The 27,347-nt window shown below is 40.6% G+C and overlaps 2 long non-coding RNA genes across 8 annotated transcripts in view; one reads left to right on the forward strand and one right to left on the reverse strand.

The window, feature by feature from the left end:
• LOC119876817 overlaps nt 1-27,347 on the forward strand; it is a 62,702-nt gene that overhangs the window by 21,631 nt on the left and 13,724 nt on the right. Inside the window, exon 2 of the long non-coding RNA XR_005366958.1 lies at nt 8,823-9,085. This is a non-coding gene — a long non-coding RNA (uncharacterized LOC119876817). The remainder of the gene's footprint in view (nt 1-8,822; nt 9,086-27,347) is intronic.
• The window catches only part of LOC119873940, a 38,801-nt gene continuing 18,240 nt past the window's right edge, over nt 6,787-27,347 (reverse strand). For 3 of the 7 annotated variants that reach the window (XR_005366951.1, XR_005366954.1, XR_005366957.1), the window contains 3 exons: nt 21,881-21,955; nt 8,815-8,896; nt 6,787-7,611 (listed from right to left, as the gene is read on the reverse strand). This is a non-coding gene — a long non-coding RNA (uncharacterized LOC119873940). Of the gene's footprint in view, nt 7,612-8,814; nt 8,938-21,880; nt 21,956-23,488; nt 23,541-27,347 lie in introns of those variants that run through there. The other 4 variants (XR_005366952.1, XR_005366955.1, XR_005366953.1 and 1 more) reach the window with 3 other exon arrangements.

Consider the following 27,347-nt stretch of genomic DNA (forward strand, 5'->3'; position numbering starts at 1 on the left):
AAACCAGCAAACCATGGGAGAGAGAAAGAGAAGAAAAGATCAGAGAAAACTACCAAAACAACCACAAAACAAGTAACAAAATGGCAATAAATACATCTTTTAATAATTACTTTGAATGCAAATGGACTAAATGCTCCAGTCAGAAAACACAGGTTGAAAGAGTGGATGAAAACACAAGACCCATGTATATAATGTGTCTAAAAAACTCACTTTAGACCTAAAGACACCTGCGGATTGAAAGTGAATGGATGGAGAGACATTCATCATGCAAATGGATGTCAAAAGAAAGCTGAAATAGCAGTACTTACATTGGACAAAATAGACTTTAAAACAAAGCCTGTAAATAGAGACAAAGAAGGACAACACTACATTATAATAAAAGGAACAGTCCAATAAGAAGATAGAACAATTGTAAATATTTATGCACCCAACATGGAAACACCCAAATACATAAAACAGTCAATAACAAACATAAAGGAACTAATCAACAGTAATACAATAATAGTAGGGGACTTTAACACTCCATTTACATCAATGGATAGATCATGCAAACAGAAAATCAACAAGGAAACAGTGCCTTTGAATGACACACTGGACTAGGTGGATTTAACAGATATATTCAGAATATTCCATCCTAAAACAATAGAATACACTTTCTTTTCAAGTTGACACAGAACATTCACGAGAATAGATCACATATTAGGCCACAAAATAAGTCTCAACAAATTCAAAAAGGATTGAAGCCATACCATGCATCTTTTCTGACAACGCTAGGAAACTAGAAATTAACCACATGAAAAACTATGAAACAACCACAAACAGATGAAGGTTAAATAACATGCTAATAAACAATGAGTGGGTTGACCAAGAAATCAAAGAAGAAATCAAACAGTACATGGAAACATGAAAAGGAAAACACAAAAGTCCAAATCCTTTGGGATGCAGCAAAAGCAGTTCTAGGAGGAAAGTTCATAGCAATAGGCCAATCGCAAGAACTGAGAAAAATCACAAATAAACAATCTAACCTGACACCTGAAGGAACTATAAAAAGAATAACAAAATCCAAAACCAGTAGAAGGAAGGAAATAATAAAGATTGGAGCAGAAATAAATGATACAGAACAAAAATAAAAAAATAAAGAAACAAAAAAATTAGATCAATGAAATGAAGAGTTGGTTCTTTAAAGAGATCGACAAAATTGATAAACCTCTAGCCAGATTTATAAGAGAACCTGAAGAAAAATAGAAAAGGCTCAAATAAATAAAGTCATAAATGAAATAGGAGAAATAACAATACCATAGAAATACAAACAATCATAAGAAAATATTGTGAAAAACTATATTCCAACAAAGTAGACAATCTAGAAGAAATAGATAAGTTTCAAGAAACATAACCTATTGAAACTGAACAGAGAGAAACAGAAAATTTGAACAAATCAATTTCCAGCAATCACTAATCAAAAAACTCCCAAGAAACAAAAGTCCAGGATCAGATGGGCTTCCCAGGCAAATTCTACCGAACATTTAGAGAAGAGTTAATGCCTATTCTTCTCAAACTATTCTGAAAATAAAAGAAGGAAAACATCCAAATTCATTCTATGAGGCAAGCATCACCCTGATACCAAGACCAGATAAAGACACTGCAAAAAATGAGTATGACAGGTCAATACCTCTGATGAACATAAGTGCAAAAATCCTCAACAAAATACTAGCGGGCACTTGATGGGATGAGCACTGGGTATTATGCTACATGTTGGCAAATTGGGCTCCAATAAAAAAAATTAAAAAAAATACTAGCACATCAAACCCAACAATACATTAAAAAAATCACTCACCATGGTCAGTTGGGATTTATTCCTGGGATGCAAAGCTGGTCCAATATTTGCAAATCGATCAATGTGATACATCATATCAATAAGAGAAAAGATAAAAAAATATATGATCATTTTAAGAGACACAGAAAAAGGATTTTGGACAAAGTACAGCATCCATTCAGAAGAAAAGCCATCAACAAAGTAGGTTTACAAGGAACATACCGCAACATAGTAAAGGCTATATATGAAAAACCCACAACAAGCATCATGCTCAATGGGGATAAATTGGGAGCTTTCCTCCTAAGGTCAGAAATAAGGATGTCCACTCTCACCACTTTTATTCAGTATAGTACTGGAAGTCCTAGCCACAGCAACTAAACAAGAAAAAGAAATAATAAAAAGCATCCAAATTGGTAAAGAAGTAGAACTTTCACTATTTGTAGATGACATAATACTATATAAAGAAAACCCTAAAGACTACAAAAAAAAAAAAACTACTAGAACTGATAAATGAATTCATTTAAGTCACAGGATTCAAAATCAATGTGCAGAAATCTGTTCAATTTTTATACTCTAATAATGAAGCAGCAGAAAGAAATTAACAAAATAATTCCATTTACAAATGCACCAAAAGTACTAAGATACCTGGTAATAAATCTAACCAACAAAGTTGGTACTGTACCAATAAGACCTGTACTCTGAAAACTACAAAACACCGATTAAAGAAATGAAGACAATACAAAGAAAGAGAAAGCTATTCCATGCTGATGGATTGGAAGAACAAATATTGTTAAAATGTCTATACCACCCATGATGAATCAATCAATAAAGTCTACTACTGGGGCACCTGGGTAGCTCAGTGGTTGAGTGTCTGCCTTTGGCTCAGGTCGTGATCCTGAGGTCCTGGGATTGAGTCCTGCATCAGGTTCCCCACTAGGGGCCTGTTTTTCCCTGTGCCTATGCCTCTGCTCCTCTCTCTCTCTGTGTCTCTCATGAATAAACAAATAAAACCTAAAAATTAATTAATTAATTAATTAATTACTTCTACTCCTGAGGCCAATAACACACTTTATGTTAACTAACCAGAATTTAAATACAAATTCTGAAACAAAGAAAAAATGTCTATAGTGCCCAAAGCAATCTATATTTAACATAATCCCTATCAGAATACCAACAGCATTTTTCATTGAACTAGAACAAAAAAATCCTAAAATTTATATGAAACCACAAAAGACCTAAATAGCCAAGGCAATTTTGAAAAAAGAAAAGCAAACCTGGAGGTATCACAATTCCAGACTTCAAATTATATTACAAAGCTGTAGTAATGAAAACAGTACAGTACTGGCATAAAAATAGACAGATAGATCAATGGAATAGAATAAAAAAACTCGAAAATAAACCCATAATTATGTAGTCAATTAATCTTTGCAAAGCCAGAAAGAATTCCCAACAGGAAAAAGTTTCTTCAACAAATGGTGTAGAGAAGACTGGTCAGCTACATGCAAAGGAATGAAACCAGACCATTTAAACCCTATACAAAAATAAACTCAAAATAGATTAAAGACCTAAATGTGAGACATGAAATCATAAAAATCCTAGAAGACAATACAGCTAGTAATGTCTCTGACAACAACCATAGCAGTATTTTTCTAGATATGTCTCCTGAGACATGGGAAATAAAAAGCAAAAATAAATTATTGGGAATACATCAAAATAAAAACCTTATGCACAGCAAAGGAAACAATCAACAAAACCAAAAGGATGGGCAGCCCGGGTGGCTCAATGGTTTAGCGCCTGCCTTCCGCCTGTGGCGTGATCCTGGAGACACCGATCGAGTCTCACATCAGGCTCCCTGCATGAAGCCTGTTTCTCCCTCTGCCTGTGTCTCTGCCTCTATGTGTGTGTGTGTGTGTGTGTGTGTGTGTGTCTTTCATGAATGGATGAATAAAATCTTAAAAAAAAAAAACTAAAAGGAAACCTATTGAATGGGAGAAGATACTTTCTAGTGACATATCCAACAAAGGGTCAGTATCCAAAATACATAAAGAAGTGATACAACTCAACACTCAAAAAACAAATAACCAATTAAAAAAATAGACAGAAGACATAAATAGATAGTTCTCCACAGAAGACATCCAGATGGCAACAGACACTTGCTTAACATCACTCATCAGGAAAATGCAAATCAAAACCACATGAGGTATCACCTCACATCTGTCAACATGGCTAAAATGTAAAACACAAGAACAGGAAGTGTTGGAAAGGAGTTAGGGAAAAAAGAAAACCCTCTTGCACCATGATGGCAATGCAAACTACTATGGAAGACGATATGGATGTTCCTCAAGAAGTTAAAAATAATCACACTACTGGGTATTTGCCTAAGAGAAATCCCCAAAATCACTACTCCAAAGGATACTTGCAGCCCTATGTTTACAGCAGCATTATCTACCATAGCCAAATTATGGAAGCAGCCAAGTGTCTACCCATAGCTGAATGGATAAAGATGATGTGATACACACACACACACACACACACACACACACACACACACACACTGTAAAATTATTTCACAAAAAAAAATGGAATAAAATCTTGCCATTTGCATGGATAGAGCTAGAAAGTATAATGTTAAGTGAAATAAGTCAGAGAAAGACATACCATATGATTTCACTCATATGTGAATTTAAGAAACAAAACAAATGGGCAAAGGGAAAAAAATAAAAAAGAGAGAGGGGTATCTGTGTGGCACAGGTGGTTAAGTAACTGCCTTAGTCTCAGGTCATGATCCTGGGCCCAGAGGCTGGCTCCCTGCTCAGCGGGGAGTATGCTTCTCTCTCTCCTCCTGCCCCTCTACTGGCTTGTGCTCTCTCTCACCCACTCTCTCTCTCAAAAGAATACATCTTAAAAAGAGAGAGAGAGAGAGAGAACCAAGCAAAGAAACAGACTTTTAACTATAGAAAACAAACTGACGGTTACCAGAGGGGAGGTGGGTAGGGAGATGGGTGATATAGGTGATGGGGATTAAGGGGATGCACTTGTTGTGATGAGCCCTGGGTGATGTATAGAAGTGTTGAATCACTACGTTTTACACCTGAAACCAGTACAACACTGAATGTTAGTTACACTGGAAATAAAATGAAATAAAAATAAATATAAATAAAATTATATAATAAAAATTTCAGATCATAATAAGATGGAAGCATAGGCTCTATAAATAAATACATAAATACATTAAAAAAATTTTAATGAACAAACAAAAATCAGAATCAGACCTATAAAGACCTATACAAAGAACAAACTCATGGTTGCCAAGGGCATATGGTTTGAGCAAATCGGCAAGGAGAAAGGGAGATACAGGCTTCCATTGATAGAATGAGTAAATCACAGGAATAAAAGGCACAGCATAAGGAATACAGCCAATGATATTATAATGGCATTGTATGGTGACAGAAGCTACACGAACATAGCATAAGGCATAGTATACCATATAAACTTGTTCAGTCACTGTTGTACACCTGAAACTAAGGTAATGTTCTGTCAACTATACTCAAAAATCATTTTAAATAAATATAAAATAGTACACACTCTCTAACAGGCCTTCTACTAATTTTTTTAACAAACTGTAAACTACTAAACTATGAAGTTTTTTTTAATTGGAACAAGCTTCTCTTTTAATGCCTCTTTTAAGAAAATACTGAGACTGCAAGACAGTACATAAATATAAATTGTTACCATTTAAAACCAGTTAGCAATATGTATAAGAATTTTCCTAATGCTGTTCAAAACAAAAGTCAGAAATACAAACGAGGCGCTGGAAAGTAAGATTACATCACTTAAAAAAGAAAAAAAGCTACTTTTCTTTGGTGTATGTGTTTGAGTTTTAAAATTTTGATCCAACCTCCTACCAACACTATATTATCACACAAATAAATATAAAATCACATACAAAAAAGTGCTATTTGGGAAAAAGTAGGGTATTCTGACTGTGCACAGTGTTGGAACATAGCCTAACCTTGGGGGTGTGGCTGTCAGAGAAAGCTTTGCGGAGGAAGGGACATTTAGATTGAGACCAAAAGAGTGAGTTAATTTGAAGAAAAGCATTCTACACAGAGGTAATAACCTATACAAAGGCCCTTATTTGGGGCCCCTGGGTGGCACACTCAGCTAAGCATCTGACTCTTGGTTTTGGCTCAGGTCGTGATCGCAGGGTCATGAGATCAAGAACTGCAGCAGGCTCCATGCTCAGCATGGAATCTGCTTAAGACTGTCTGTCCCTCTCCCTTTGCCCCTCCCCCTGTTCTCTCTCTCTCTCTCTCACTCTCAAATAAAAAAATAAATAAATCTTTAAGAAAACCAAAGGTGTTGAACAGGGAAGAGCTTACACATGAGGAAGTGAAACAAGCAGTACAGAGTGGTGGTGAGTCCAGGTTCCAAAGTCAAATGTCCTGGATTTGAATCTCAGCGATACCCTCCACTTGCTGTGTGACATTGGATAATTTACATAACCTCTCTGGACTTTGGTTTTCCTCAGTTATACCTACCATATAGGATAGGGAGGGCAGTAATTGTTTAATAAATATTGGTTTATTATTTTAATAACTGGTTACTCTAGAATAGTGCTACAAGGTGTTGGAGAGATAGGCAGGGCCATAATATCATAGAGGCTTCTAGTCCTCGCTAAGAATTCAGGATTTATCCTAAATACAATGGGAAACCACTGAAGGATTTTAAGCAAAGGTGTAACATTCTGAAACTTGTGTTTTAAAACATTAATTAGCAAATATTATACTTCTGCTTTGTGGCAAAAAAAGATTCTTGTGAGCTAAACCTTTCCTATTAGTTCAACCTCCTTTTCATTTTCTCCTTTGCCCTTTGATCTTTTAATGTGTGATAGTCACTTTCTGGTAAGTGCTAAGTCCATTGAAAATCCGGTCCTCATAAGAGTGTTTTTCCCCTCCCTCCCCTTCCTCCTCAACCACCATGTCCTGGTATAAGGGAAAGTTTATTACTCTTCCCTGGTGACATGGAGGTACAGCTGGTGTCCATGCTCTTTTTCTACTGGCCTTCAGTTAAGCTGTTTCATTTTGTTTATCTCTAATCCATCCTTGTCAGTTTCTATCCTTCTGGAATCCATTTGGGACGAACAAACACTACCACCAGAACTCTGGGGACACTGACCTCCATGATAGCCATCATCTCGATGACCCTGGAGTGTCTGGGTCTTGCTGTGTTCACAATATTCTGGGGCCATATGTGAACTTCGCATCTTTTATATTATAGGTACAGACCACTGGGAACCAGCAGCATTATTTGAGAAGATCTACCTAGACACTTGCCTTCAGAGATGTTCCCCTGCTACCCACTCTCCCTTCTCCATCTCCATGTCAAACACAGAGCTTCTCCTAGGCTTGTCCTTCCACTAAGCTCAAAGCATCTCAGGTCACTCTTCTCCCAATGTGAATACTTCTACTACACCTTCCCACCTCCATACCCCTATCTCCATAAAAGTGCTTCCTTTTAGTTCATCTTCTCTGCAGGGAGTTTCCCCTTTACAATGTGTCCCTTCTTTAGGTAGGGACCATATTGGTGGAATGGCTGCAGAGGAGTGTGATTCGATTTGGGAAACATGTTTGGGGTTGGGATCTGTGAAAAAAAAAGCCACATTAGTTTATTGTCAAATAATCATCTCTAATTAAGTTGTTTGTCTTAACCACAAGATACAAGCTCCAAGAGGGATGGGTTTCCTTTCTCTGTTTTCTTAACTGGTATATCTCCAGTATCTGACACACAATAGATAACTGTGGAAAGAATGAAGAAATAGTATGAGCAACCAAAAAGATAATGGATGATTCTGTGCTGCTGGCACTGGGATCCACTGGAGGATTTTGACCAGAGGATTGAAGCAATCAGATTTACAGGTTACCAAATATTTTTGTTATGAACTGTACATTTGTGGTCCTGCCCCCTCCAAATTCACATGCTGAAATCCTAACCCCAATGTGCTGATATTAGGAAGTAGGGTCTTTGGAAGGTAATTAGGATTAGATAAGGTCATGGGTGTGGAGGTCTCACAAATGGGATTAGTTCCCTTTTAAGAGTCATGAAAGGACTTGCTCCCCCTCCCTGCTTTCTGCCATCTAAAGTTACAGCAAGAAGACAGCCAGGAAGCAGGCCCTCACAAGACACTGAACCTACTAGCACCTTAATCTTGGACTTCCCAGCCTCCTAAGAAATACATTTCTGTTATTTATAAGCCACAGAGCCTATTGATATTTTGATATAGAAGCCCAAGCATACTAAGATAGTCTTCAGGCTGTCACAGGCATCATAAGCAGTAGTCTGTATTATCCCCCCAAGTAATAGTTACTAAATAAATTCTCAAGTACCCATACTGCAGTGAGAGAACACACTCCTATACATATTCAAATCCATGAACAGCCTCCTGAGAAGAACTAAGATGTCACAAACTCTAAAACTGCCTCACCTTCTCTCTATATTCTTTTTACCCCCTCCTTCTCCTAACACCAGGGCCCTTTAGTCAGTGGAACTAGCTAGCCATTGTAACCCTTTTAGAGAATTTCAGCTGAAATCTGGATATCCAGCCCACTCTGATACGGTATTTGCATTTCATGCTTAATTTGTCTATAACATTACAAATTTCATACTCCTACATTTCTACTGTTAACATCATAATACTATTTTAGTACTCCTCTTTTGCAAGTGAAATTAGCATTTCCATGTAAAATAGAAAAATTGCTGGTTGTCTCCCTAATGTGTCTAGGAGCTTAATCCAAGCCTAAGGTTTAAGTTCTCAGTGCCTGAGATGATTTATTTTTGTGTGTGGGTTTCTCAGCAGACTTAAATGCTACTGTGGACTTATGGCTGGGTCTATTTGTATCAGAGGATGACCTGGTTGACCCTTCCTTTGGAAAAATGGAAGGAACCTGAGATCAGAGACATCATCTGGGAGTATCCTTCTGAAATGTTCTCTTGTTCCTTACCATTACAGGTTTTTCCAACAGAAGCGCAGAGCACAATGCCTCTCCATTAAAGGAAGCACCAGCAATCCTGTGGACCTCATATCTAGAATTAAAAATCGAGAAGGTTCTTTCTAGATGTATCTCCTAAGGAAAGGGAAACAAAAGCACAAATAAACTATTGGGACTACATCAAAATGAAAAGCTTCTGCACGGCAAAGGAAACAATGGACAAAACCAAAAGACAACATCCTGAATGGGAGAAAATATTTGCAAATGATACATCTGAGAAGAGGTTAGTATTCAAAATATATAAGGAATTTCTATAACTCAACTCTCAAAAACAAATAACCCAATTTAAAAAATAGGTAGAAGAAATGAGCAGGACATTTCTCTAAAGAAGACATACAGATATCCAATGAATATGAAAAAAAAAAGTATTATCATCAGGGAAATGCAAATCAAAATCACAATGAGCTATCACCACATACCTGTCAGAATGGCTAACAGGTATTAGCCATTCTGAGAGACAGACAGAGAGAGACAGAGAGAGAGAGAATGCGGGCTGGTGGGCAAAAGAGAGAATCTTAGGTAGGTTTCACACCCAGTGCAGAGCTCTAAATGGGGTTTGATCTCACAACCCTGAGATCACAACCTGAGCCAAAACCAAGAGTCTAATGCTTAACCAACTGCACCAACCAGGTGCCCCAAGAAATAACAAGTTTTGTGAGGATGTGGAGAAAAAGGAATCCTCATGCACTGTTGGTGGGAATGTGAACTGCTATAGCCACTATGGAAAACAGTATGGAAGTTCCTCTAAATATTAAGAAATAGAATCACTATATGATCCAATAATCCCACTATTGGGGATTTACCCAAAGAATACAAAAACACGAATTCAAAAAGATATATGCACCCTTATGTTTATTGCAGCATTATTTACAATAGCCAAATTATGGAAGCAACCAAGCAACCCAAGCATCCATCAATAGATGAATCGATAAAGAAAATATATAGAATGGAATGTTACCTGGCCATAAAAGAGAATGAAATCTTGCCATGTGCAACAACATGGATGGATCTACAGGGTATAGTGCTAAATGAAAGAAGTGCATCAGATAAAGACAAATGCCATATGATTTTACTCATGTGGAATTTAAAAAACAAAAACAAACAAACAAAACAACAACAAAAAAAGAAACAAAGAAAAAAGGGACAAAGAACCAGATTCTTTTATATATATAAAACAAACTGGTGGTTACCAGGGAGGAGGTGGGTTAAGGGATGAGTGAAATAGGTGAAGGTATTAAGCATATACTTATGCTTTTTTTTTTCATTTTTAACCCTTTTTTATTAATATTTTAAAAATAATAAATTTATTTTTTATTGGTGTTCAATTTACCAACATAGAGAATAACACCCAGTGCTCATCCCGTCAAGTGCCCCCCTCAGTGCCTGTCACCCATTCACCCCCACCCCCCGCCCTCCTCCCCTTCCACCACCCCTAGTTCGATTCCCAGAGTTAGGAGTCTTCATGTTCTGTCTCCCTTTCTGATATTTCCCACACATTTCTTCTCCCTTCCCTTATATTCCCTTTCACTATTATTTATATTCCCCAAATGAATGAGAACATACAATGTTTGTCCTTCTCCGATTGACTTACTTCACTCAGCATAATACCCTCCAGTTCCATCCACGTTGAAGCAAATGGTGGGTATTTGTCATTTCTAATGGCTGAGTAATATTCCATTGTATACATAAACCACATCTTCTTTATCCACTCATCTTTTGATGGACACCGAGGCTCCTTCCACAGTTTGGCTATTGTGGACATAGCTCCTAGAAACATCAGGATGCAGGTGTCCCAGCGTTTCATTGCATCTGAATCTTTGGGGTAAATCCCCAACAGTGCAATTGCTGGGTCGTAGGGCAGGTCTATTTTTAACTCTTTGAGGAACCTCCACACAGTTTTCCAGAGTGGCTGCACCAGTTCACATTTCCACCAACAGTGTAAGAGGGTTCCCTTTCCTCCGCATCCTCTCCAACATTTGTGGTTTCCTGCCTTGTTAATTTTCCCCATTCTCACTGGTGTGAGGTGGTATCTCATTGTGGTTTTGATTTGTGTTTCCCTGATGGCAAGTGATGCAGAACATTTTCTCATGTGCATGTTGGCCGTGTCTATGTCTTCCTCTGTGAGATTTCTGTTCATGTCTTTTGCCCATTTCATGATTGGATTATTTGCTTCTTTGATGTTGAGTTTAATAAGTTCTTTATACATCTTGGAAACTAGCCCTTTATCTGATCGTCATTTGCAAATATCTTTTGAGGTGAGGTTTTCCTTCTATTCATTTTGCTCAGTGCAGAGTGGCCAAAAACAAGTTGTATTGGGAAAAGGAGAAAGAGAGAGAGAAGGAAAGAAAAGAGAAAAAGAAAAAAGGAAGAAAAAAAAGAAAAAAAGAAGAAAAAGAGAAAGAAAAAGAAAGAAAGGGAAAAAAGGGTGGGGGAAGCAAACAGAAATCAAAAAGAAAAGAAAAAAGGAAAAACCACGGGGGAGTATCTTCTGATTCTGTATACTTTAAGTCCCATGACTTCCCCTGGAACTTGTCCGTCTAGCTGGTCTTCTCGGGGAGGGGCCTGTTGTGCTGATTTTCAGGTGTTAGCACTTGGGGGAGCTGCTCTGCCCCCTGCCTGGTGTAGGGCTCAGTGGGGGTTGTTTAACCCGTGAGGCCCCAGGAGGAACAACCCCAGTGGCGGTGGCAGCTCTGGAGCCCTGGATTCAGCTCCCACAGTAACTACTGAGCTTCTCCGTCTGCAGGGCCTGGAGGCTCCGGGGCAGGGCCGCTGATCTGCTCAGCTCTGGGCAGGAGCGTCCTTGCGGTCCTCAGCCCTCCCAGCCTCTGCCTGTCCCGGGGGGAGGCTGGATCCTGGGCTGTGTCCCGGCGCCCTGTGCTCTGGAGCCTGCGCTGTTGGATTTGCGCTCCAGGCCGCGCAGCCCCCTGCGCGCGGAGCCTCTTCCTCTATCGGAGTCGCCTCCTAGCTGCTCCCGGCCGCACAGCCCCCTCCGCGCAGAGCCGCCGCTGGAGCCCCTCCGACCTGCTCCGGGTCCAGCCGTGGGCGCTGCAGTCTTTTAGGGAGCTCGGCGGCGGGGTATGGCCACTCTCCTGGGCGCGCAGGTGTCTGTTAGTGTCCCAGGGAGCCCGAGGGCATCCCCGCCCTCCTGGGGTCCTGCTCTAATTCCCTGCGGGCGCCTTTCTGCCCGGGAAGGTTGGTGCAGCTCCTGCTTCTCCGGGACGGAGCTTTCCTGTCCTGGGGACACTCGACCCGGCCTCAGTCCGGCTCCTCGCGGGAGCCTTTTGTTTCTTCATTTCTTTTTCCCCCGTCTTCCTACCTTGATAGAAGCACGAACTCTTCTCACTGTAGCATTCCAGCTGGTCTCTTTAAATCTCAGGCCGAATTCGTAGATTTTCAGGATGATTTGAAGGTTATCTAGGTAATTTGGTGGGGACAGGTGATTTGGGGACCCTACTCTTCCGCCATCTACCCCCCTCCCCCCCTTTTTAAAAGATTTTATTATTATATAATCTCAACACTCACAACACAGGGCTTAAACGCACAACCCAGAGATCAATAGTCGCATGCTCTACTGACTGAGCCAGCCAGGTGCCCCAAGAGTACATGTATCTTCATGAGCACCAGTAATATACAAAATTGTTGAATCTCGGGCGCCTGGGTGGCTCAGTAATTGAGTATCTGCCTTTGGCTCAGGTCATGATCCTGGGGTCCTGGGATGGAGTCCTTCATCAGGCTCTTCCCAGGGAGCCTGCCTCTTCTTCTGCCTACGTCTCTGCCTTTCTCTGTATGTCTCTCATGAATAAATAAATAAAATCTTTTAAAAAATTGTTGAATCACTATACTGTGCATCTTAATATAACAATGTAGGTTAATTATACTGTAATTAAATGTATATATTTCTCAAAGCCTGTGGGTTTTGCAACAAGTGCTAACATCCAGAGCAGAATCAAGATGGTGTCTCGGAAAAGTGGCTAGAAGGAAGCAGAAGAGCCATAAACACATTTCCAAAATATTAGGGACATTTCCTGCTGATACTTATGAAGATTTCTAATAATTGTGTGACTCTTGTTCTTATTTTATATAATTTTGCCTTCAGGGAACTAACATTTTAAGCAGAACAAAGAAACTAATAAACTATTCTGGCGGGGTCAGGGACATGGAGAAGAATTTTCCAGATGATCTTTTAGACATCTTCACAATTTTATAACTCTAGTTTAACCCTAAAAATCTAAGAATTGTTCATAAACTCATTTCAGTATCTGAAGAGTAAGAAATAAATTAAGAAATTGCGTCCCCTGGGGATCACTGGGTGGCTCAGTGGTTTGGCGCCTGCCTTTGGCCCAAGGTGTGATCCTGGAGTCCCAGGATCGAATCCCACATCAGGCTCCTTGCATAGAGCCGGCTTCTCCCTCTGCCTGCCTCCCTGCCTGTCTGTATGTCTCTCTCTGTGTGTGTCTCTCATGAATAAATGAATAAAATATTTTAAAAAAAGAAATAGCATCCCCCTTTAGATGTATCTAAGCAAGAGCCCAGCCTAAGAAGACACTGGTGACAGCTGAAAAGAAAGCAAGAGGCCAAAGCCATGGCCTACACAACTCAAAATTAACTTGCTTCAAAATTATCTTGGAAGAGACTCTTGCATCTTAATCCATAGCCCCAATATCCTAATAGAAAGAAAATGCAAGTCTGTGTTGTGGGGGTAGGGGTAGTATTTCTCCAGAAATCACCTAAGGTTAAGAAGGCAACAGTGAGTATCTGGGGCTCCTCTCTACTTCCAGAACCTTCTCTCTGGTCTTCAGGTACCTGACATGTCCCAGGGATTGAATCCTGCTTCAGCCTACTTATCTTTACTTAATCTTTCTCAGCATGGCCAATATATAACCTCTTTCGTCATCTCATCCCTTCAAAGCAGGATCTAGGCTAAGTTCAAAATGCCTTTATGTGATACTCTCACCTACTGCTGCCATCCCACTGTGCTATCTGCAGCCCCAACCCATGGCCACATGTTAGGAAACTGAGCCCGTTTTTTCCATGGTGAAACAGCATGGGAAAATGCTTAGGAAATGTATGATGAATAAACTATATACAAATAAATGCTAAGGCAATTTAAAAAGAATAATATAATGAAATTATTGATAATTTTCTACTTTAAAACATTTCAGCATAGTGGTATTATTTACATATTCATAAATAATACTTGCTTTTCAAAATTTTCTAAATTTAAAAGTATGTTTATTTTTTAAATATTTTATTTATTTGAGAAAGAGAGCGAGAGTGAGAGAGAGAGAGAGCACGACTGGGATGAGGGGAAGAGGAAGATGCAGACTCCCCGCTGAGGAGGAGCCTGATGTTGGGCTTGATCCCAGGATCCTGGGATCATGACCTGAGCCAAAGGCAGATGTTTAGCCAAGACTGAGCCACCCAGGTGCCTCAATAAGTTTATTTATTTTAAAAATAAAATTCACAATTATACATATAAATACTTTTATAAAAATGAAAAGCTTATAATACATACTTAACCTACTGCTACAGTAAAAAATTATTTTTATATAAAATTCAGACAAAAATTTTCCACATATTTTCTAAATATACCCTAATTATGCTTCAATCCTCTCTATCTTGGTCTAACTCCCACTGGAAATGTAAGCCTCTCCACCATAAGAGGAATGTGAGTCCTCTCCCTCCTGCCAAAATATAAATTTCATGACAGCAGGAACTCCTTTTTGTTTACCACTGTATCCCTAGCTCCAGGAACCCTGCATTATAACTGGGAATCACTCAATAGCTATTGTTTTTTTTTTTTTTAATTTTTTTTTTAATTTTTATTTATTTATGATAGTCACAGAGAGAGAGAGAGAGAGGCAGAGACACAGGCAGAGGGAGAAGCAGGCTCCATGCACCGGGAGCCTGATGTGGGATTCGATCCTGGGTCTCCAGGATCGTGCCCTGGGCCAAAGGCAGGCGCCAAACCGCTGCGCCACCCAGGGATCCCAATAGCTATTGTTGAATAGGTGAATGTACGTCTGCATGCATCTTTATCTAAAGACAGGAACACTAATGTAATCAAATGGAAGCAAAAAGAATGCATATATTACATGGGTTTTATTACAGTATTGATAATGGGTAATGTTTATTAAGCATTTATTAATATGCAAGGCACTATGCTAGGTACTTAATATGTAAAAATATGATATAGATACTATTATTAATTTTATTTTTTAAAACCTGAGGGAAAATGAATTTGAGAGGTTAGTATTATTATTACATACCTACATATATATATATATATATTTTTTTTTTTAGAGATTTATTTATTTGGGACACCTGGGTGGCTCAGCAGTTGAGCGTCTGCCTTTGGCTCAGGGGTCCGGGATGGATTCTCACATTGGGCTCCTTGCTGGGAGCCTGCTTCTCCCTCTGTCTGTGTCTCTGCCTCTCTCTGTGTGTGTGTCTATCATGAATAAATAAATAAAATCTTTAAAAAAAAAGATTTACTTATTTATTTGAGAGAGAGAAAGAGAGCACAAGAGTAGGGGTCAGGGGAGAGGCAGAGAAGTAGACTGCTGAATGCAGAGCCCATCTGCATGACCATCCATGCATCCATCTCATCACCCCGAGATCATGACCTGAGCCAAAACCAAGAGTTGGACACTTAACCAACTGAGCTACACAGGTGTCTCTGCATTTATCTTTTTTTAATTTACCAAACCCCTGATCCATCTTCATGAGTTATTCTTTATAATAAAATTATAGAGTAAGATAATGTTCAAGTTCTCATTTGGATTCTCAAAATCATACAGTGAGTGAAAAAGCTGCAGTAAGAATTTTGTTTCCTTAATCCTAGTATGTGGCCAAAGCAGCTTGTATTTCTTCCCAGAAAACAAAAACAAACATTTGTAGTAATGTTGCCCATGTCACAAGGCTCTGGTGAGGGAGAGTTAATAAGTGATTACAAAATTCTTAGTAAATACAAGTAAATACAAAACTGCTGTCGAAATGCAAAACAGCTACAACAGCAGTAATTAATTTTAATCATCATCTCTTTTCTGTGTGCAGCTGTCTCTCAAAATTCACTTTGGGGGCTTAATCACCACATCTGAATAAATAAGTAACTTCCTTGTTTCTCAGACCCTAGAAGTGGCCCCGCATCCTCCCCAGCTGCTCAAGTTCTCCTCCTCCCTAACCCTACACACTTCCTACTCCTGGGTGATTAGATGAGCAAAGGCTGAATGCTGACATTAACCAGAAAAAAGAGTTCAGACTGAGACTTGAGCCTTTCAAAATCCCTGAATTTCATTTTTTTTTATTTCAAGTTTTATTTAAGTTCTAATTAGTTAACATATGTGGTAAAATTCGCTTCAGGTGTAGAATTTAGTGGTTCATCACTTACATTAACACCAACTGCTCATCACAAATGCCTCCTTAAGACCCATCACCCATTCAGCCCATCTCCACCCACCTCCCTCCATCAACCCTCAGTTTGTTCTCTATTATTAAGAGTCTCTTAAGGTTTACTTCCCTCTCTCCCTTTTTGCCCTTCCCCTATGTTCATCTGTTTTGTTTCTTAAATTCCACATATGATGGAGCATCTGGGTGGCTCAGTGGTTGAGCATCTGCCTTCAGCTCAAGGCATGATCCTGGGGTCCTGGGATCAAGTCCTGCATCAGGTTCTCTGCAGGGAGCCTGCTTCTCCTTTTGCCTAAGTCTCTGCCTCTCTCTCTCTCTCTCTCTCTCTCTCTCTCTCTCTCTCTCTGAGTTTCTCATGGATAAATAAAATCTTAAAAAAAAAACAAAACTTTAGGGATCCCTGGGTGGCGCAGCGGTTTGGCGCCTGCCTTTGGCCCAGGGCGCAGTCCTGGATATCCGGGATTGAATCCCACGTCAGGCTCCCGGTGCATGGAGCCTGCTTCTCCCTCTGCCTGTGTCTCTGCCTCTCTCTCTCTCACTGTGTGCCTATCATAAATAAATAAAAGTTAAAAAAAATTAAATTAGGATTTCTCTGCAAAACATGAAATCCTAAAGCCCAATATGTTAAAAAAAATTTATTTGAAAAAAATAAATTCCACATATGAGTGAAATCCTATGGTATTTGTCTTTCTCTGACTGACTTATTTTGCTTAGTATAATACACTTAGCTCCATCCATGTCATTGCAAATGGCAAGAGTTCATTTTTTTTTTAAGATTTTATTTATTCATTCGTGAGAGACACAGAGAGAGAAAGAGAGAGAGAGGGGCAGAGACACATGCAGAGGGAGAAACAGGCTTCACACAGGGAGCCCGATGTGCAACTGGATCCCGGGACTCCGGGGTCACGTCCCCCCAAGCCGAAGGCCAAAGCTCAACTGCTGAGCACCCAGGCATCCCAAGATTTCATTCTTTTTAATGGTTGAGTAATATTGTGTATATCACATCTCTTTTATCCATTCAGGTTGATGGACATTTGAGCTCTTTCCAGTTTGGCTATTGTTGATAATGCTGGTAGAAACATCAGGGTGTATGTACTACCCAAAGCAATCTATACATTTAATGTAATCTCTACCAAAATACCACCAGCATTTTTTAGAGTTAGAACAATCCAAAAATCTGTATAGAACTACAAAAGACCCCACATAGCTAAAGCAATCTTGAAAAAGAAAAGCAAAGCTGGAGGCATCACAATTCTGGACTTTAAGCTGTATTACAAAGCTGTAGTCATCAAGACAGTTTGGTACTAGCGAAAAAGCAGACATATAGATCAATGGAACAGAACAGAAAACCCAGAAATGGACCTACAACTATATGGTCAACTAATCTCTGACAAAGCAGGAAAGAATATCCAATGTGAAAAAGACAGTCACTTCAACAAATGGTGTTGGGAAAAATGGACAGCCACATGCAGAAGAATGAAGCTGGACCATTTCTTTACACCACACACAAAAATAAATTCAAAATGGATGAAAGACCTGAATGTGAGACAGGAAACCATCAAAATCCTAGAGAACACAGGCAGCAACTTCTTTGACCTCAGCTGCAGCAACTTCTTACTAGACATGTTGCCAGAGGCAAGGGAAACAAAAGCTAACATGAACTATTGGGACCTCGTCAAGATAAAAAGCTTCTGTGCAGTGAAGAAAACAATTAACAAAACTAAAAGACAGACTATAGAATGGGAGAAGATACTTGCAAATGACACATCTGATAAAGGGTTAGTATCCAAAATCTATAAAGAACTTAACAAACTCAACACCCAATAAATAAGTAATCCAGTTAAGAAATAGGGGATCCCTGGGTGACACAGCGGTTTAGCGCCTGCCTTTGGCCCAGGGCGCGATCCTGGAGACCCGGGATCGAATCCCACGTCGGGCTCCCGGTGCATGGAGCCTGCTTCTCCCTCTGCCTGTGTCTCTGCCTGTGTCTCTGCCTCTCTCTCTGTGACTATCATAAATAAATTTTAAAAAAAAGAAAAAAAAGAAATAGGCAGAAGACAGGGTGCTTGAGTAATAAAATTATAGAGTAAGATAATGTTCAACTTCCAACTCTTGGTTTCAGCTCAGACCATGATCTTGGGGTCATGACATTGAGCCCCATGTCAGGCTCTACACTCAGTGGGGAGTCGGCTTGAGATTCTTTCTCTCCCTTTCCCTCTGACCTTCCCGCTGCTTGTACTCTCAATCTCTCTAAAATAAATGAATATTTTTTTAAAAAATTTAAAAATTGGGATCCCTGGGTGGCGCAGCGGTTTGGCGCCTGCCTTTGGCCCAGGGCGCGATCCTGGAGACGCGGGATCGAATCCCACGTCGGGCTCCCGGTGCATGGAGCCTGCTTCTCCCTCTGCCTGTGTCTCTGCCCCTCTCTCTCTCTCTCTGTGTGTGACTATCATAAATAAATAAAAAAATTTTAAAAAAATTTAAAAATTAAAAAATAAAAATCAGGCACACTAAGAGATCAACAATAACAAAATAGAATAATTGTTAACAATATACAGTAATAAAAGGTTTATGAATGTGGTCTCTCTCAAAATATTTTACTGTAATGTATTTACCCTTTTTCTTGTGATGATGTGAGATCATAAAATGCCTACATGATGAGATGAAATGAGGTGAATGATGTAAACATTGTAACACACTGTTAAGCTACTATTGACTTTCTTTTTTTTTTCTTAAGATTTTATTTATTTATTCATGAGAGACACAGAGAGAGAGTGGCAGAGACACAGGCAGAGGGAGAAGCAGGCTCCATGCAGGGAAGCCCAACAGGGGACTCGATCCCAGGTCCCCAGGATCATGCCTGGGGCTGAAGGTGGCGCTAAACCACTGAGCCACCCAGGCTTACCTACTATTGACTTTCTGATGCTATGTCAGGAGAATCATCTGCTTCCAGACTGCGAGTAATGGAAACCACAGATAATGGGGAACTACTATACTGTCTACTGCCTCTTGAGTAGTAGTAACAGATGCCATATGACCCCAAAACAAAAATGATTTAGTATCTGGCCCAATACAGAAGTAGTCTGCCAACCCTGATAGGGTGAGGCCTGAGTTCTAGGGCACCCAAATATAATAAGAATATGAGGGGCACCTGGGTGGCTCAGTCAGTTAAGTGTCCAACTCTTGATTTTAGGTTAGGTCACGATTTCAGGGTTGTGAGATTGAGCCCCATGTCAGGGCTGGGAGCCCCACTGGGCATGGAGCCTGAAGATTCTCTTTCCCAGACATACAAATGGCCCACAGACACATGAAAAAGTGCTCAACATCACTTGGCATCAGGGAAATACAAATCAAAACCACAATGAAATACCACCTCACAGTGGTCAGAAAGGCTAAAATATAACTCAGAAAACAGCAAATGTTGGCTAGGATGTGAAGAAAGGGGAATCCTCTTAAACTGTTGTGAAAGTTCAGTTTTGGTTTATAAGAGAAACCATATGCCTTTATATTCATTGCAAACCATATGCCTTTATACTCAAATGCAAAGTTGTGCATTTGGAAGACAGACATACTATCTGGAAGACAGTATAGCAGTTCCTCAAAAAGTTAAAAATAGAGCTACCCTATAGCCCAGCAATTGCACTATTAGGTATTTATCCAAAGGATACAAACATAGTGATTGAAGAGGCACATGCACCCCAATGTTTACAGCAGCAATATCCATAATTGCCAAAATATGGAAAGAGCCCAGATGTCCATCGACAGATGAATGGAAAGAAGATGTGGTATGTATATACACAGTGGATTACAGCTCAGCCATCAAAAAAGAATGAAATCTTGCCATTTGTAATGACATGGATGGAACCAGAGGGTATTATGCTAAGCTAGGTAAGTCAGGCAGAGAAAATATATGATTTCACTCATATGTAAAACTTAAGAAACAAAACAGATGAACATAGGGGAAAGGAAGGAAAAATAAAACAAAAACAGAGAGGGAGACAACATAAGAGCCTCTTAACTATAGGAAATAAACTGAGAGTTCCTGGAGAGGAGATGTGTGGGAGTATGGGGTAACTGGGTTATGGGCATCAAGGAAAGCACTTGATGTAATGAGCACTGGGTGTTACATACAACTGATGAATCACTAAATTACCTAATAATATACTATATGTTAATTACATTGAATTTTTAAAAAATATTCTTTCCCTCTCTGCTCCTCTCACCCTCACTCTCCCATTCTAAAGCAATAACAACAAAAAAAACTTTTTTGAGAAGGAGCAGTAAAACCAGAGAAATGTGGTGTCTCCAAAGTTAGGTGAAGACAAAGACCATTTTTAGGTAAGAGAGAGTGATCAACTATGTTAGTATTGCCTAAAGGACAAGCAAAATGAGAACTGAGAAAATTAATGTTGAATTCCACAACCTAAAGGCTACAGGGGACCTTCACAAGAATATTCTAATTGGAACAGTGGGAAATGATGTGGTGAGTTTAAGAAAGAATGGAAAGAGAAGTAGTGTAGACTGGTAAGAGTTTTGCTAGAGAGGAGAACAGAGAAACTGATCAGCAAAAGGTGAATGAATTCCATAGGCACAGCATCTGGGCCACAAAGTTGATAGACCTTCGTTTTCATGTCAGTGTTAACCTTAAAATTTTTGTGTTTTATTTAATATAAAAGAGGAAACCTTACAAAATCATAGTAGATTTTGTGTGAAGGAGAGACATTTTCTAAAAAGCTAATGAGTATAAAGGCATATGGTCTCTCTTATAAACCAAAACTGAACTTCTACAACTTAACTCTCCAAAGAGACTTTCCAGGCAGGAAAAGGAAAGCTCAGCAAAGCTGCCCCAACTGTGTCCTCTGAGTTTCTCTTTCCCCAGGGAGACTCTTTAACATCAAGAACTGTTACAGAGGGATCCCTGGGTGGCGCAGCGGTTTAGCGCCTGCCTTTGGCCCAGGGCGCGATCCTGGAGACCCGGGATCGAATCCCACGTCGGGTTCCCGGTGCATGGAGCCTGCTTCTCTCTCTGCCTCTCTTTCTCTCTCACTGTGTGCCTATCATAAATAAATTTAAAAATTTAAAAAAAAGAACTGTTACAGAGGGATCCCTGGGTGGCGCAGCGGTTTGGCGCCTGCCTTTGGCCCAGGGCGTGATCCTGGAGACCCGGGATCGAATCCCACGTCGGGCTCCCAGTGCATGGAGCCTGCTTCTCCCTCTGCCTGTGTCTCTGCCTCTCTCTCTCTCTGTGTGACTATCATGAATAAATAAATAAAATCTTAAAAAAAAAAAAAAAAGAACTGTTACAGACCTCAGGAATACAAACGTTCTTCCTTTCACATTCTGGTACAAGCGTAGTCAAAAACTCCTCCTGCCTTTGCAAGGTAGAGACAGACTAGAATATTCAAAGGCCTTTCCAGGAGACTAAGGGAGAATGACACAAACAGGAAGGGCAGAGGCAGGAAACTAGGAATATGAAACCTAGGCACATGAACTTTGAAGCCAGATAATCCTGGATTTAAACCATCGCTCTGCCACTAAGTGGCTGTATAACCTTGTGCGTTACTCTGAAGCATAGTTTCTTCATCTCTACAGTGGGTGAATTTATACCTACCTGTGTTCATTCAGGTCCTCCAAGAAGTAAACACACCAAGATCAGATCAGACTTGCAAGAAATTGGCAGGAATACCTGTGGAAAAAAAAAACCAGGGAGGGAGTTCAAAAAGGATGAGATGTGTCAATGACACACATCTGACCCATAGGAAGAAGAAAGGGTGGGCAACCTGGGTGGCTCAACGGTTTAGTGCTGCCTTCAGCCCAGGGCGTGATCCTGGAGACCTGGGATTGAGTCCCATGTTGGGCTTCCTGAATGGAGCCTGCTTCTCTCTCTGCCTGTGTCTCTGCCTTTCTGTATAGTCTCTCATGAATAAATAAATAAAATCTTTTTTAAAAAAGGGGGTGGGGAAGAAGGTAGAAGGTAGAAGGAAGAGCCTTAAACTGCCATGGAGCTTTCAGAAAGTTTCTGCAAAGCTGACATAGAATCCTCAGGCCAAAACCATCTGTCTCACAGGAATGGGCCTGCTGCAATATCCCTGCTGTGCACTTCACTGGCTGGAGACAGACCACAGAAAACAGCCTCAGAGCAAATGCAATGGGGTATTTAGAATACAGCAGCTGGGGGCATCAATTATGCTCTCCACAGTAGGAGATCTGAGAAGCACATTCTCATGGTTGCACACATCTCCCTCTCTACAGGGGATTGTAGAGCAGTTCTTCCTTGGTTCCCATGGGCCTTTCTTCTTGAGGAAGGGCCAGGTTAGTGGAATGAACCATAGCCCTCATCACTGCTGTCCATCTCATGCCTGCAACAGATACTCATCCTCTGCTGTCTCCACTCTAAATTCTCCTCACTGTCATCTGTCATCTTGGCTGGTCTTAGTGGCTTACCTGGTGGTGTGACCTGAGCCTTCATTTCTGAAGGGTCTGGTAATCACATAGTTGGTAATCACACCCTTCTCAGGCTGGAGTTGCTGCATGTGTCCATTCAGTGGGAAAAGGGAATACCAGGAGACACCCAACTGTATCACATTAATTTCACACATATTCCTTCCCTGTCCCTATTGTATAGCAGCCTTACGTTTTCCTGCTGATCAAGGTCAACTAACTTTGCCAATATTGGTGACTTCTCTTCTCTCAGGCTGGTCCCTGGATGCAAGAAATCCAAAATTGCCCTTATGGCAGCCCATAGCTTATAGTTGAGTAGGAGCCCTCCAGTGTCCCCCAGCAAGACTACACCTTTCTTAGGGAATCAAGACCTCCAACTTTGCAAAGCTCAGAGCTGCGGGAACAGAAAGTACAAAATCCCCCATTGGGTCATTGTAACTGGTAAATGGGGTTACCCCTGCTTGCACCCCTTGTTTCCCAGACCTGTGTATTCTTCTCATTGGGGACCTAGCAACAAAAGTTTTTCTCCATATATATTTCCCATCCTTTTAGAGCATTATCACAAAGCTAGCACTTTAGCTGTGCCTTTAAGAGACTGTTCCAAAATTTTCTAAGACAGCTGCCCCTGGATGGTGCAATATATGACTAGTAGGCCCATGCTCACTTCACACATCCTCTACTGTGAGAATCCCTACTTATATTATAGATTAGGCATTCCATAAGCCCCTAAATAGTGATGGTAACCAAGGCACCACATGTAGGACATGCAAACTCATACCTAAAATAAGTCACCTGGGATCCCTGGGTGGCGCAGCGGTTTGGCGCCTGCCTTTGGCCCAGGGCGCGATCCTGGAGACCCGGGATCGAATCCCACGTCGGGCTCCCTGTGCATGGAGCCTGCTTCTCCCTCTGCCTGTGTCTCTGCCTCTCTCTCTCTCTCTCTCTCTGTGACTATCATAAATAAATAAAAAATTAAAAAAAAATAATAAGTCACCTATCCCATATACCCTGTCCACCTATCCCTAACCACTGGACCTTCCATTATAGGTAAGGCCCAATGTAGCTGACTTGCTACCAAGTAGGAAGATGGCTTCCTCAAGGAATAGTGCCCCATCAAGGGCTCAGCATTGATCTCTACTGTTGACAAGCTGAACATTCAGAAGCAGCAATAGTCAGAATTCTAAGGGCCTGCACTGTGATTCCCCCACAGGAGCTTAACAAAATCCACATACTGCATCTTTTCCCATCATCGACATTTCTAACCCCAGACAGTTTTCCAGATCCTATTGGCAGAGTCCTTTTCTCACTCAGAGCTGGCAGCCTTCCATGTTACCTCATATATGAACCAAAGCAATGATCCTAGGTATAGAATATATTGCTTCCAGAACCCAAAGAGGACTACTGGCACTGTGCTTCCATCTTTGAGGTAGAGGATAAAAAATGCTCCAATATTTCACTTTGGAGAGCTATCTCAACATACTCCAGACAATTAGATTCCTAAAATCCTCACTGAAATGGCAGGTTCCCTAATCTTTGCAGGATTTATCTCCCACCACCTGGAGCACATCATCATGCCACCAATGAAATGGTTCAGTGTGATGGTTCTGTGGGATACCTAGGCAGTCCAGATCTCATCAAACTATATTATGACCGTGGGCAGGAAAGTTCATATAGCCCTGAGGCCAAAGTGTAAATGATACTGTTGGCCATCTCACATGAATACAAACTGTTCCTGATCCTCTTTCCTGATTGGAATTGAAAAGAATTGCTTTTGTCACATCAATGGCCATATACCATGTATCAATGGCCATATATCATGTATCTGAAGACTTATCGATCTGCTCTAGCAATTAGGCCATATCTGGCACAGTAGCTATCTATGATGAAGGCTACTGCTTGTTTAAGCCAACAATAGTCTTCAATCATCCTCTAGAGATGTGATATTGTTTCTGATTTACTATCTTAGCTGGGAAATGAAGGAAGATGAAGGAACAGTTTCAAAGATTTCTACTTGGCCTTCTTCACTCTATATTTTACCCTACAGACTAAGAACCCAATATGAGGGTTATTCTAACATCCAAGTATATCAATGCAATCAGGAACACACAAAATAACCACTGGGTGTATCTGCAAAACTAGCAGGCCCATTCCAAGCCAGACTTTAGTGAGGACTTAATTTATTACCCGGTCCCCATAGGCCCCCACTCTATTAGAATTAAAATGATGCTTTGGGTCTCCAGGTATCAATGACAACTCAGACTATGTGTCTAATAGTCCTCAAGATGTCTGAGCATTTTCTCTTCCCCAGTATACAATCACCCAAGTAAACTGCCAGAGGTACCTTTTTTTTTTTTTATTGGAGTTCAATTTGCCAACATTTAGCATAACACCCAGTGCTCATCCCGCCAAGTGCCCCCCTCAGTGCCCATCACCCAGTCACCCCAACCCCCCACCCACCTCCCCTTCCACTACCCCTTGTTCGTTTCCCAGTGTTAGGTGTCTCTCATGTTTTGTCACCCTCACTGATATTTTCGCTCATCAGAGGTACCTTTCAAAAAAGAACTAGAGCAAAAATACGTGCTTGCCATGGTTTTGCCACCTCTCTTTCTCCTCTACTTCATGCTCTATCACGATCTCTACAATTCTGTGCAGCGCAAGTCCCTTGGCTGTACCCTCATATCTTGAAGGTCATTATACTTATTGTGGCCTCTATTACATTGAAAGTCATCATCCCTATGGATATTAATGAGCCCCACTCTGTAACCACTTCTTCTACAATCACCCTTGACCTGCCGAGAAGTCATTGCTATGATGGTGATGCTATCCTCACCAGTGCTTTCCCACTGGCCTCATGAATGGTGTGTCTTCTAAGCCCTCCCACAGAACAAAATCAACTGGTATGTTTTGTGACCTCACATAACACAGTCATTCCATTTTGCCCACTTTCCTTAGCCTCTTCTTGATTCTAGTGTCTGCCAGGATAGCTCAAGCATTTGCTACTTCATTCAACATTGGCCATTCCTTTCTTAAAGACTCTAAGAACCACCTCATCCCCTAGGGTGGGGTTCTTGCCAGTATGTTAAATCCTGTGACCCCAGAAATTGTCTATAAGTCTATGAATTCCTGATTTCTGGTCTTATAGTCTAACCCCCTGATAAATACAATCAAGTCTAACCCCCTCAAAATACAATCCCAAGTATACCACCTTGCCTCTGCTAGCTAATTCTTGCAGTTCTTTCAGTGCATAACATCTTTCCTCCCTTACCAGGTCCAGCATTTCCCTGGCCAGGTTGTGCTAGTATTTAACCCAAAGTTATTGACCTACCAGCCAGGAGAGAAGGTAGGGCTCCTAGGAGGCATCTGCTGCCTTAGGGGAGAAGGGATTATATCTGTATAGAGATTGTAATTTATAATACAATCTCTATCTAAATACAAAAGTGCTAGCTCTTACTATACAAGAGTAGGCCACCTCTGCAAACTCTTAGGGTTCAAGGGAGCTTTTAGAGCTAAAATCCCTAGAAGCGTCCATTCAGATGTCCCTATCTCATAAATCAGGATCCCAGGTATTCCCAGCCAGGACCCTTATCTTAGCATAACATATCTGCCTTGACTGATAATTTAAATGTCTCTGGAGCTTGGGGCACCTGGGTGGCTCAGTTGATTAAGCATCTGACTCTTGGCCTTGGCTCAGGTCATGATCTTAGGGTTGTGGGATCGAGCCCCATGTCAAGCTCCATACTCAGCAGGGAGTCTGCCTGTGATTCTCTCCCTCTCCTCCACTCACATGCACAAAGCGTTCAAGAAAGAAAAAAAAGAAAAAGAAAGAAGAAAAGAGAAAGAAAGAAGAAAGAAGAAGAAAGAAGGAAAGAAAGAAAGAAAGAAAGAAAGAAAGAAAGAAAGAAAGAAAGAAAGAAAGAAAGAAAGAAAGAAGAAAGAAAGAAAGAAAAAGAAAAAGAAAGAAGCCTCAGGAGCTCTGCCATTCTAATCAGATCATCTGTTTGCTGCTCAGCTATGTCCTTTCTTCCACTGCAGTGGATAAGGGCTCTCATACTTAGTCTTTAACTATTTAATACCCTTCCAATTCTCATCCCTCTGCTAAATGAGTGTTCATTCAGTTAGTGGTAGCCAGCCAACTCCACTGTCTTTCTATGTACTGTTCTCCCCATATCTTCCAAATGACTGAATCAAAGTAAAAAAACCAGCAAAGTCCTGGGTGTTATACCATATTTTGGCAAACTGAATTTAAATAAAAATTTAAAAATAAATAAATAAAAATTATAAAAACTCATCAAGTCAACCCTCTCAACCAGGAATTTTTTTCTAGTAGCAACTGGCCCACCACTGTGTGCCAGGGACTATTCATATTCATACTTCACTACCACCTAGGAGGAAATAATCTTTATCCATTGGGAAACAGGTGAACCATACCCAGAATCCCATCTTACTACCTGTTTTCTTGAACCATGTGTATTGGTTGAATCATCTAGGGAGCAGATGTCAAGATGTAATCAGATACACAAAAGATCTGTGGAGGGAGCAAGATGAACTCCTGTGAGGGAAAACGGGGAGGGAACCAGAGAAGGGTGAGACAGCTATCAGAACATAATACAGGTTGTCCCCACTGTGTAAGAGAGGGG

This window comes from Canis lupus, chromosome 11 (genome assembly GCF_011100685.1).
Source record: "Canis lupus familiaris isolate Mischka breed German Shepherd chromosome 11, alternate assembly UU_Cfam_GSD_1.0, whole genome shotgun sequence".
Taxonomy (NCBI): domain Eukaryota; kingdom Metazoa; phylum Chordata; class Mammalia; order Carnivora; family Canidae; genus Canis; species Canis lupus.